Consider the following 12,984-nt stretch of genomic DNA (forward strand, 5'->3'; position numbering starts at 1 on the left):
CCAGAGAGTTACCATTAACTAGTTTCATGCTGTTGATGTTATCCTTTTGGGAGGTTGTTTTTCTATGTTCTTGTCTGAGGATACATTTTAGTTGCTAAGGAACTAGTTTCTCAATGTAGACTTGGAGAGAGAAGACAAAGGAACTGTCAAAATAACATGTTATTTTGACAGTAGCCATATCATAACCATAAATGATATCATTTCTCTGTACACTTTTTATATTCACTAAAGTGGTCTAAATACCATAGTCTCATATATAATATATACGTACACACACACACACACACACACACACACAGAGTAGATCTATACTCACTGAATATACACATATGCAACAATATACACAACAGGGGCTAACGGAACTATGGATCTACACTGTCCCCACACCAGACAAGGCTCTGATCACATTGTGTTAACACTGAGAACAAAGCCAAAAGACATCAGAACCTGGAGAGGATGAGAATCCTCCTGGACTGTGTCCCTCAATTACCTTTTATATTGGGGGATAGTACAAGACTTCTTAATCAGAAAACACATTACAGTAACTCCTCACTTAAAGTCCTCCCAGTTAACGTTGTTTCGTTGTTACGTTGCTGATCAATTAGGGAACATGCTCGTTTAAAGTTGTGCAATGCTCCCTTATAACATTGTTTGACAGCCACTTGCTTTGTCCACTGCTTGCAGGAAGAGCAGCCCATTGGAGCTAGCTGTTGCAGAGTTGGAACCAGGGTGGACTGGCAGACTCCCTTACCAGCTCCCCCTATCAGCTCCCTGCACCCCTAAGCTCCCTGTGTGGCCCAGCAGGCTATATCAATTGCTGGCAGTTCAATGGTCCCTCCCCCATCTGCTGCTCCTACCCTCTGCCTTGGAGCTGCTCCTGGGAGTCTCCTGCTTGCTGTGTGTGTCGGGGGGGGAGGGGAGGGCTAATGTCAGAGTGTCTCCCTTTCCACTGCTCCTGTCCCCCGCTTGCTCCTCCTCCATATAGAGCAGGGTGGGGACATGACAGGGCTCAGGATGGAGAGAGTTGCTGGCCGCAGCTGCTGTCTCAACTTCCTGATCTACTTAAAAAGGCAATGTACTTAGAGTGGTATCAGTGTACTTAAAGGGGCAATGCGCATCTCTCTCTCTCACACACAGGGTGTGTGTCTCTGTCTGCCATGCTGTCTCCCCTCCCTCCATTTGTGCTGCCTTGCAGAGCGTGTGGCTACATTAACAACATGTTAACCCTTGAGGGCTCAGCGGAATGCTAGTTCATCATTTAGCAGTAAGGCATTCCCTGGGAAATATCCCACCCTCTGACTTCACCACCTCAACCAAGCTTCACAATCATCATTGCTGTGTATAGTATTAAATTGTTTGTTTAAAACTTATACTGTGTATGTGTGTGTGTAGATATATATAATATAGTTTGTCTGGTGAAAAAAATTTCTCTGGAACCTAACCCCCCTCCCATTAACATTAATTCTTATGGGGAAATTGGATTCGCTTAACATCATTTCGCTTAAGGTCACCTTTTTCAGGAACATAACTACAACGTTAAGTGAGGAGTTACTGTACGTGATAAAATCACATATAAAGTACACATCTGCCCTCTGGCTAGATATTTTTTGGTAAATAAAAAACGAAGGATATGGGGTGCTATTTAATGTTTTAAGACTCACTGGAAAAAGACAGACAAAGAGGGAGAAACACACACACATTTAACTTTTAAAAGGTACATTCCAAGAGAGCGCTGACCATCTTACTACATTTAGTGGGAAAGGACATCATTCCAGCAAGCTCAGCTAACGTTTGCTTTCAGTGTAACGATGACCGCCAATCAAGCTCCCTGCATCCCAAACTCCCCTCCCCTTGAGGAAGGCTGAACGCACTTCCACCTCTCTGGTTCAAACTCTTCAAAGCCATCTGGCTTCTTTCCCACCCTGCCCTAGTCCTGAAAAGTTGCATTTCATGACGCCGGGTCGCAGACATGAGACAGAGCCTCTGATGGCATCACAGGTACGAAACAGGCCCCCTTGCAGCTCTGCTGTTTCTGCGCGAACGATATTGAAGTTGGGTGGTTAGTTGGGAAGCGGCTGGCAGTAACACTAGCAGAGGAACAGCCTCCTTCAACCTTTCCATGGTCAGAAGGGTCCTTTTGGGCTCACACATCTCAGGCCTGCTCTACAGTAATAACTCCGTGTATTACACAACATACACAAGACACATAGTGTTGTGATAGAAAGCACAGAGTGGCATCTGATCGGGTCAGGTGCAGTATCCTGAGAAAACTGTTACAGAGGAAAGTGAGAGATGGGCTAAGGAGGTGGTGCTTGGATATGGAACTTGATTAGAGGTCAGTGGGCTGAGTTGTGGTTCTGATTCAATGGTACTGGACCTTGGTTTCCAGGCTTTGATTGGGCTTATTTTTAATATCACAGGCACAAACACAGAGGGAGCAGTGTGTCTAGTGGTAACAGCAAAGGACAAGAGAGCAGAAGCGTGGTTCTCCATTGTGCTATGTAGTCATGTGCACCCAGCAAAAGTGAGTATAAAGTGCTACCATGCTGAATGGTTTTGCACCCTCTTTGCGCTGGTCTAAGTCACTGAACAAGGTGGGTGCCACCCCCCTCATCTCTAGTTCAGTTCCCATCTCTGCCACTGACTCACTGTGCAGGCTTCACAATTCACATAACTGCTCTGTGCCTCAGTTTACCCCACTGGTATCTAGATCCCAAAGGATTGCTGTGTAGGAGGCTCTCTGCTATTGCTTGCAAATATCCTGTACAAATTCTGAGCACAGTATTATTACACAAATACAGGAAACTCACATTTGAAAAGATAAGACAGGGGAGGGGAGGCCCAGCAGATGCCTAAAAACAAGTGTGAGGACAACCTACTTAACTGGAAAGTCTTGTTTTTCCTGGGCAATGTCCCAAGTGGAGGAGCACGCTGCATTCCCCACTGGATTGTGTTTCTGGAGCAATGGTGTGGAAACATCAGGCTTGTTTTAGAAAACCAATGAGAGATCTATGGCTCTCTTTCCACTGCACACAATGAGGGGTCGGCCAGGAAGTACTCCCTCATGATCCTGCTTGTTTGCTTGTTGTCCTGCAACTATAGACAAAATTCTGCAGTGGCCAAACTGACCCAGAGACAGAGCCTTGCACCCAATGGAGCTGAAAAGTCATCGTAAACTGTGCCCTTTGAAAAGGAGTCCAGGGCTGCTCTGCTGTGACAGAGGAACTGCCAGGCAGTAATCAAATCAAGCAGCAGCTTAGTGGCAAGGCACGAACTGCAGTTTAAGACAAGCTATAGTCACCTCTGCAGCAATAGGAGAACTTCTTCACTTAGTCCTGTGCTACACAAACCGCAGAGCCCATTGGCCTGACACTGCCATTTTATTGGCAGGATCTGGTGAGATCTCTCCTTTGGCATCCTCCTCCTCCTACCATTCCTCCTTGTGGGCCCAGGACTGCTCCATGGTGCACACAAATGTGGATACTGCTGTTTTTATGACAGGTGTCATACATAACCTTCTCTGTTCTTTTCCTTAGTGTGTGAACAAGTTTTTAGCCTTTGAAGAAATGCTGTCTTGTGGTTAGTTTTGTTATGCAAGGTTCTGGGTAGAGAGAATTGTCTGAGCAGCTGGAGAATTTACTTTCTGCCTCAATCTGTCTAGCTGGAGTCTATTCTTGAGGCAGACGTGCTCCTGGGAAACCAAGCAGTGGGGTTGTGCTGAGATGCCTGGTTGTGGTTTGTGACCATTGCTGTGCCAGGACTTACATACGTGTGTGTAGCAAATGACACTTAGAATATATCTAGACTCTACATTATTAATTTCTCCTCCACTGGGAAACTGATCTACAAGGCCCTGACCATGTGCTATTGCCCAGCAAAGGAGCGACTCTGCTGTTAGAAATGTGACACTGGGGGTCAAGAGAAGGGGCAACATTATTTCAATCACAAAGCAGAGTTGCAGGCAGGAAGAAGCAACTCCAAATCGTACAGATCCCCGTATTCTTGACTCAGAGGAAGCACAGACTGCAGGGTAGAGCAGGAGATGGGGAAGAGAAAGACAAACTGGATCCTCAGTCCATCCTGTCACATTCTTCCTAGGGGCAAGTCACTCCAGCTGGGAATTTTAAAGGGGCTTAAAGGCAGTCAGGTGCCCAATTCCTATTGACTTTCAATGGGAGTTGGGTGCCTCAGTCTCTAAGGCTCCTTTAAACACCCAATCTCACCCCCTGACCCTAAAACAAGACGCACACAAGACTGCTTTGTATTGTGCCTTCCCCCTCTGTAAGACTAGGACAAGGCTCCTGACCTCCTAACGGGCTGCGCTGATCAATTAATATTGCTGCTTCTTGCCATGACCCTCGCAAGGCGGGTGTGAGAGAAGAACAGAGTACAACTAGGTTAAAAACAGGTCTGGAGCTCCAGACCGTCAAGCCAGGATGCATGAAATGGGTCGATGCCTTTCTGAGTTCCTCCTCCAGGGGGGAAAAAAAAACAAAAAACTATCACCAGAGCATGACATTTGAGTCTCGGCATCACAACGAAACATCAGGTCACACAATGCTCTGATGGCACCACAGCTTGGTTTTTACAACATGCAAATTCAAAAATTGAAGAAAAAAATCCCACACACATTTAACCTGTGGAACTCTTTGACCAAGACCAAAGATCTTGTTATTTATATGGATAAGAAGAACATCCAGAACCAGAACAGGAAGTGCTGACGAAGGGATATAAATCCTTATGCTTCAGGGCATAAGCCAATCACTTACTAAGGGAGGAAGGAGGTTAGCAAAAACTTTTCAAGAAGATAAGTTTTTCCAGAACCACCCTCCGCAGGGTTTCTAGCGCCGTCCTCTGCAGCAGCATCTACTGGCCACTGCCAGAGACAGGATATTAGATTAACTGGACCACAGGTCTGATGCAGCCTGGTTATTCCTATGTCCTTGCACTCTGTCTAATGCCTGTTAGATACATATATAATGGTAACAAGCAGTTAATCAACTTGTGAAACAATAGGCAGCAAAACCCACGTCTGTCTTGATTGTGGAAATGCAGAGCCACCAAAAAAAGCAGAAAGGAGCTTTGTAAAAACCTACCAAACCCCACACAACATTTCTCTGTTATAACACAGAGCTTTTGAAATCTATTATCTGCTTTGGCCCAATCATCCCACGCACAGACAGCCGCGTTCTCCGTGCTAATTATACAGGTTGCTTGGTGCCTCTAGGCATAAATACAAGCTATAAAGTTAGACACCAAGGGACCGAACTTAAAGATGTTCTTTGTAAGTCATCAACAGTGAAAAACAATTTCCCATCTCTTTTCTTTTCTCCCCCTGCCACCTCCCAATTGGGAGTGATTTGGTGCAGAAGCTAAATTCTGCCAGCCTGACCCTGAGAAAAATTTTTTTTTTGCATTTTTGGCCGTGTGGATTATTAAAGGCTCTCCCTTGCCTTTCTCTTTCTGGAACTGGAAAGGGGTCTTCTAGGGACCTCGGTGGGCTAAGAGATAAACAAGCTCATGAGGAGTAGCAGGGGAGAGGTCCTTGGAACTGTTCAACCAGCAAGAGAGGGAACTATTGTCCAAAAAGACACACATGGCAGAGCAGCAAAGAATCCTGTGACACCTTATAGACTAACAGACATTTTGGAGCATGAGCTTCCGTGGATGAATACCCACTTTGTCGAACACATGGCAGAGAATCCCCTACTGGTGTGTGACTGAGCCCACTTGGGCCAGATGAGGAAGGATGAGCCACTGGCTGGCGTATTAGCCTGGGTTGTGGGAGGCATGGGTTCAATCCCCTAGTCACCCCAGGCATCCTGTGATCTTGGGAAAATAACAGTCTCTCTGGCCCAGATGCTCAAAAGGTATTTAGGTGCCTTACTCCCAATGGGAATTAGGGACCTAATGAGATTTGAGGAGCTATGCCCCAGTTCCCCATCTGTACAAGAGCCCTGCCCTACCTCACGGGGGTTATGAGTGTGATGTTACTGACATGAATTGTGACCGTATAGATCATTGTTGCAATCAAGGTCCTACAGTTGCACCAAATCTTGTACAAAGGAGGTCAAGTAAACTGTCTATGCAAAGGTTGTAATTTGCGAGTTATGATTATGCTGTCTGTATGTGTGTATCTTTTTTGTATTTAAAGTTATGAATATTGGCTACATACTTGTACCTGAATGTGTTTGATTCTAAGTAGCATCAGTGAAGCATTTGGTCAGCTTCTTGAGAAAGGACTATTCTGAGTAAGTTCCCAATCAAGAAACACTTAACTGACAATGGACTTTGGGAGACGCCAATCCACATCTGAGCTTTCCTAGGAACGTTCAAACTAACATGTAAACCATGGCGTCGGCCTGCAAAAAGCTGAATCATTCATGGACATGTTACTTGCCCAGGTGGCTACAAACTCCATCTTGTTGCTGTGATTTTGCACAGAAGAACAAAGGGGTTTCTGCCCAGAACAGAGAGAATATAACAGGCCCTGGAAGCCTCTCCCTTTTGTCTTCAGCTGGCTCAAGAGATGGCCTCTGCACCCCAAAGAGATGCCTGAAAGAAACTGGAACAAAAGTCTGTAACTATAGGGGTGTGAATGATTGCTGGACCCAGGCCATTAGCCACAATGTTGGTCTGAAAAGAATTGGCCCTGGACTAGGAAGGAGTCTAGTCTGTGAAAGAAGCTTACTGGGACATCTCTCAGTGTGAAAATTTACCTGTATTCAGTTTCCTACTGTATTAGGCTTATACTTGCGTGTTTTGTTTTATTTTCCTTGGTAACTTACTTTGTTCTGTCTGTTATTACTTGGAATCACTTAAATCCTACTTTTATACTTAATAAAATCACTTTTGCTTATTAATTAACCCAAAGTTAAGTAATTAATACCTGGGGGAGCAAACAGCTGTGCATCTCTATCAGTATTACAGAGAGTGGACAATTTATGAGTTTACCCTTGTAGTGGGGTATTACCCTGCTCCGGCCCTGAAGGGCTTAAAACAGCCCTGGGAGAAGGCTGTGGCAGGTGAGAAGCTAGGCTGATGAAGAAAGCAGCCACAACTGTAGCCAGTGCAGTCAGGGCCTAGCTGGCCCTTGTAAGAGGGTGATGGGCCAGAAGGACAAAGACACACTCCCTTGCCTCTTGAGAGAGCAGGACCTGGCTGCCTGGGAAGCTGAGGAGGGTACCTAGGGTGGAGCAGTGCCGGGGAAGAGCAGAGGGAGCTGAGGAGCTCCAGCCTAGCAAAGCCCCAGGCTGCAGGCCGAGTTGAGGGCCTATAAAAGGGTACCAGGGCTGCAGAGGGGCAGCCCAGGAATAGGAATAAGCTGGTCCAACTCCCCTTGCTGATGAGTGGTTTACAGACTGATGTCTGCCCTAGTGAGCGGGGGTTAAATGGAGACTGGCAGTAGCCACTGAGGCAAGGTGAGGCTAGGGAGTTGGGGGTTCCCCTGGGTGGGGAGACCCAGATTGTGGGTTGCTGCATGGGGGGCAGAACCCTGAGGTTGAAGGGCACCAGGGTCCGGGAGGGACATGGGGCCAGCGGCAGGCAAGACACTGGCTGTAGAGGGCGCTCCGGGCTGGAAAGAGCTAATTCCCTGCATGACCAGCAGGAGGGGCCACGCCGGTGAGTCATCGCCCCACCACAACCCTGTATAAGCTTTATATAGAGTAAAACAGATTTACTTGGGGTTTGGATCCCACTGGGAGCTGGGTGTCTGGGTGCTGGAGACAGTAGCACTTAACTGAAAACAGGTTAAGTCTGCAGCTTTCAGAGTGTGGTTCAAACCCTGGGTCTGTGTTGCAGCAGGCTAGCGTGTCTGGCTCAACAAGGCAGGGTTCTGGAGGCCCAAACTGGCAGAGAAAACGGGCTCAGAGGTAGTCTCAGCACATCAGGTGACAGTCCCAAGGGAGTCTCTGAGATCGACCCCGTCACAGTGAGGATAAACACGCTGAAGATTGGGAGGTGTTGTGGCACTACAGTGAGGAGGCCATGTTAGTCCCTTGAAGTGGTGGGGTGCAATCGTAGTCCCTTCAGCACTAGAGGTAGGGAAAGTGCCTCATGTGAACACGGCCAAAAACCAAGCGGATTTGGGGACTCGTCCTCGCTTGCTGTGCTCTAGGCGTACTCCAGCCAGCTGCTGGCAGAGGTTGGGGAGCGACGGATAAAGCCTCACTACGTTGTGGGCTGAAAGGTGTTAGAGGAATCAAATATCCCCGCCCTCGGAAAGGCAGCCTTCTCTCACACAAGCTGAGCACAAGAGTTGGTCACACAGCCTCCGTGCTCCTGTTCCTTGGCTGGCAGTTGTGCAGAGCGTGGGCTCAGCAAGTGGGAAGGTGCAGTGGGGTCCCATGTGGCAGCCAGCTGAGGAAGGCTTGTTCTGTCCTCAAGGCATTTCAACTCAGGTGATCTGGGTTCAAATCCTTCCTCTAGCAGAGATACCTGGGCAAGTCGCGTAATTCCCCTGGGCTCCCTCTGTCAAGTGGGAATGTCACTTCCCTACCTCCCAGACCTGTTTCACAAGTAAACGCACTTGTGTCATGGGTGCTCAGATCCTAGACCGATGTGGGCTAGAGAAGTAGATGGATGTGAAATGAGTCAGGTCCAGGGGAATCCAGGCTCAGATTTACCATGATTTAGATGTCTCTTTGCCTCCAACACCATAGCAACCCCCCTGTGAACCAGGGCAGGGCTAATGTCCCCATTGTACAGTAGGGGACCAAGGAGCTGAGAGGCTATGTGATTTGCCCAAGGTCACACAGGAAGTCTGTGTCAGAGCAGGGAACTAACCTAAGGTCTCCCAAGACCCAGTGTCCTAACCACTGGGCCATATTCCCTTTCCCATGATGTGGCTTTTAGAATGGAATGTAATAAAGGACAGGATGGGGAGTCATGTCAGGAGCAATCAGGCCTGCTGGGTGACCTTGTAAAGTGCTTTGAGAGATGCTGAGGAAAAGCATGGTGCAACAGCTATCTGCAGGACTCGGAACTCCCCAGCCCAGAGACCAGGAGTGATGGGGAGAAGCGTTGGCGATTCAGGCAGATCCCGCACTGTCAAAGGATCACCGGCTGCAGCAATTCACTTAGCTCTACCGCACACTTCTCTGTTTCATGTGCTGGTCACCGTCACGGGTGGGCGGATTGAGTCTTACAATGAAGGGAGTTTGTGGACAACCACACAAGCACCAGCCACACACACTTGCTGCCGGAGAGCCACCATGGCCAGGTATCTTGCAGGGTTTGCTTGCAGGAGAAGTTTTATGTCTCAGCCTGATTCTCCAAAATGCCCTTTTTTTAAAAAAAATTTCCTTCTGCTTTAAAAACAGTCCACAACTGGCCTCTGTCAGAGCAGGGCTTACAATCCTCACCCCATTTATTACATGTTACATGGCCACATGGTGCATATGGGAGATTCTCCCCCATTCCTCCAGCAGTTAATAAATCTTATGCCTCCCTCCCTGCGCACCAGGCATTTCCAGCCAGAATCACAGCCCAGGCAAAAGCCAGTGGTCTAATGAACACCTTCCCCGTTCGACAGCGAAGAACAGAGATGGGATAGCCCTTCAGACCCCACTGGCAGAAACTCTGTTGTGGCTCCTCTAAGTAGTGGGGGCCTAGATGAGCTACAAACCAATTTCACTTCGGGTTATTTTCTGTCTTTCATTTGAAAGAAAAGTGAAATGCCCGGGATGAACCCAAAATCTCCAGGGCCCTTTCCATTCCACCCACGAACCGCTTGTTAGGAAACCAAACCTTCATTTCCCCTGTCACCATTGATTGTCAGGCAACCTATCACCCCACTCCTCCTCCTACTCTGGGGTGCAGGAACATGGGAGGTGGCGCAGGAGAGAAGCCTCGGGGGGGTTGGTGCATGAATGAGGGCTTGGTAAGAAGGGGTGGCACGGGGGCGTGGCCTCAGGGGAAGGGGCGGTGCATGGATGGGGGCTTGGTGAGAAGGGATGGCGTGGGGCCTCAGGGGAAGGGGCGGTGCACGGAGGGGGCTTGGTGAGAAGGGGCAGTGTAAGGGCAAGGGCAATGCACAGACGGGGGCTTGAGAAGGGGAGACGCAGGGGCAGGGCCTCAGGGGAAGGGGCGGTGCATGGATGGGGGCTTGGTGAGAAGGAATGGCACGGGGGCAGGGCCTCAGGGGAAGGGGCGGCGCATGGATGGGGGCTTGGTGAGAAGGGGTGGGGTGGGGGGGCCATGGTTCAGGCACCAGTGCCCCCCCCACACTTTTGGGAAGCTCCTGCTACCAGCACACCTCCTGGGCTGACCTCATTTACCCTACCAAGCATGCCCACCTCTATCCCCCAACCATCCCCTTCCTCTCTCCCTTCATTCTACCCCAGGCACGACCTCTGGCACGCTTTGAACACAGAGGGTTCCCTTTGCTCACCATGACCCCTTCACTTACTGTCTCCTTCACTCCCCTGTAATTTCTCCTTCAGTGCTGAGACCCATGTAGATCATCAGCGCTGAAGGAAATGCCCTAGCTTTGGTATTTTTATTTGGGGCAAGGGGGCGCTTCTGACAAATTGAGCTTTGCATGAAGTGCTCACATTGTTCCAAGAAACCCTTGAAAGGAGCTTTTTGCTGTATAGCTGGATGGAAGTCTGTCTACACTGGGGATGTGCCCTATCTCTAGCCACCAGTGGGTCCAACTCCCGCTGAAGCAGGGTCAGTGTGACCCCTTAGTATAGACAAGCTTTGCCACTAGTTGGTGGAGCTAACCCATTTGAACCAGGGCACAGGTTGCAAATGCCAGTAATAGCAGTTTAGTCCATCTACACTAGGGGTTTGCGCTGGTGAGGACTGGCCATTGCCGGCTGGAATCAGGGGAGTTACCCAATGAATGAACCTCAAAAACGGCAGCTCTGCAGGGTAAGAGATGCTGAGTCCTAATCTTATACGTAGAGCAAGTACCACACCTTGGGGGCTGCCAAGAGAACGCCCATCACAATCACTCTTATTTACAACAGTACGGGTGGGGAAAAAGTACTGATCGTCTAAACTTTTCATGATGGCAAGTGAAGCAATTTGCTGGTCTGCTTTTAGGCCAGGAGAGGCTGACGTGCACCCGTGTGCAGACAGCGAGGCAGAAATAAAAACGCTCTTCCCACCGGGCTGCTGGCATGCAAGACCCCTGGACAGTAAAACAAAAACTGATATCGTCCCATGCGCACCCTCAACTGAAGGATCACTGTCCACGGCAGCCCTGGGGAGGGAGAACGCACGGGCTTGAGGTCGCACCTTTCACCGCAGTGAATGGGAGGAAATGAATGGGCACAGGAGATGGAGTGACAAGTGGGATTTTTTCAATAGCACTTAGTGTTGGCCTAGCCCTGCTCAGATCAAAGTCCATGGGAGTTTTAGCCCTGACTCCAGCGTTCGGCCAGAACAGAGCACTTATGAAAATCACATCTCGTGCACAGACCCAGGTTAGATTATGCAACCCTTTGGATTGCTACTACAGTGAAGCTTGATGAGACCCTTCCTGACTGCTCCAAGCAAGCATAGTCCAGATTGTGCTTTTTTAGCTCTTTGGGGCAGGAACTGTCCTTGTTGTTGTATGTCCGTACAGCGCCTAGCACATTGGTACCGTGCTTCCTGATTGTAGCATCTAAATGTCTCGATCATACAAATGAATAATAAGAATTGATTTTTTAAAGAATCAATTTGGTCAGTTACACAGCTTTGTCCACATGCGCCCATCCAGACCTGCAGGGATGAGCACAAAGGTGCCCTGGGCCTCACCAAACAGAGATGAGCCATGGTGCAGTGCGCTGGGATGCTTTTGCTAAGTGTTAGCAGCAAAGAATCCTGTGGCACCTTATAGACTAACAGACGTTTTGGAGCATGAGCTTTCGTGGGTGAATACCCACTTCCTCAGATGCATGTAATGGAAAATTTTCCATTACATGCATCTGAGGAAGTGGGTATTCACCCACGAAAGCTCATGCTCCAAAACGTCTGTTAGTCTATAAGGTGCCACAGGATTCTTTGCTGCTTTTACAGATCCAGACTAACACGGCTACCCTCTGATACTTGCTAAGTGTTGGCATCTTTTGAAAAGAAAAATTCCTACAACGATTGGGACTCGCATCCACACATGTGCATGCTCTCCCTCCCCAAGATTCCAGCCAGTCCCTCTTTTTTGTGCTGCTATTCTGACTGCGGGCGCATTCCCTGGTGGGTCTTGCCTTTGTTAGCAGGTGCGTATTTCCTGGAGAATAATACATATACCCTTGCTCCCAGCACAGGGATTTTCTGTCCTCCCCACCCCATCCCTCCCCTTTCCCTTTCTTTGGGGGCAGCGGACAGTGGCTTTCCTATCCGCGAAGAGAAGGGAGATGAAAGAAAGAATGAGGTGGAGATGGGAGAGCATGAAACGAGAGAGGGAGGTGTCAATTAAAAAAATGAACCCCGCCGTATCCCGCGCCTGACAGTTGGGGTGAGTGGAGATGACAGCCGGCGCATTAGCCGGCTTTGGTGGCTCTCTCGTTTTTCGTGGTCCCCTGCGCTCGGAACCAGCGACCGCCAGGCGAAGGGACACTCACACATTTGGCTTCGTGTTCCTTCACCACCCCCGCAGCTATTTCTAATAATGGTAATTATAATGATTTGAGGCTCAAGCAGGCCAAAGCGAGCCTGAAGGCAGATTGTAATGAAGCAGTCAGGGCTCGGCTCGGAGGGAGGTGGGAGGGAAAAGGACAGCCAGACTCCTTTAAAAAAAAAAGAGAGAGCAAGCTTTGCCTACCCCAAAGGGGGAATCGCCTGATCTGCATGAAGGAATAATAAGAAGGTGATCTTCCCAGCATCCCAATCAGATTGTGACTGAAGTATCTCATTCGCAGATCTACAGTAAGCTAAGGAGCAAATGGGCAACCTAAATGTGTAACAGTGTCTTTACAAAGCAGCAATGCCTGTTGCTGCTGTGCATTTGGCCACTGCTAGCATGAGCGACCCTTTCTCCCTTCCCCACCTCCC

At 48.8% G+C, this 12,984-nt stretch overlaps 1 protein-coding gene across 4 annotated transcripts in view; it reads right to left on the reverse strand.

The window, feature by feature from the left end:
* PBX1 (PBX homeobox 1) overlaps positions 1-12,984 on the reverse strand; it is a 259,367-nt gene that overhangs the window by 94,660 nt on the left and 151,723 nt on the right. The gene's annotated exons all lie outside the window — the stretch shown is intronic.

The sequence above is a fragment of the Gopherus evgoodei genome, chromosome 8 (assembly GCF_007399415.2).
Source record: "Gopherus evgoodei ecotype Sinaloan lineage chromosome 8, rGopEvg1_v1.p, whole genome shotgun sequence".
In the NCBI taxonomy this organism is placed as follows: domain Eukaryota; kingdom Metazoa; phylum Chordata; order Testudines; family Testudinidae; genus Gopherus; species Gopherus evgoodei.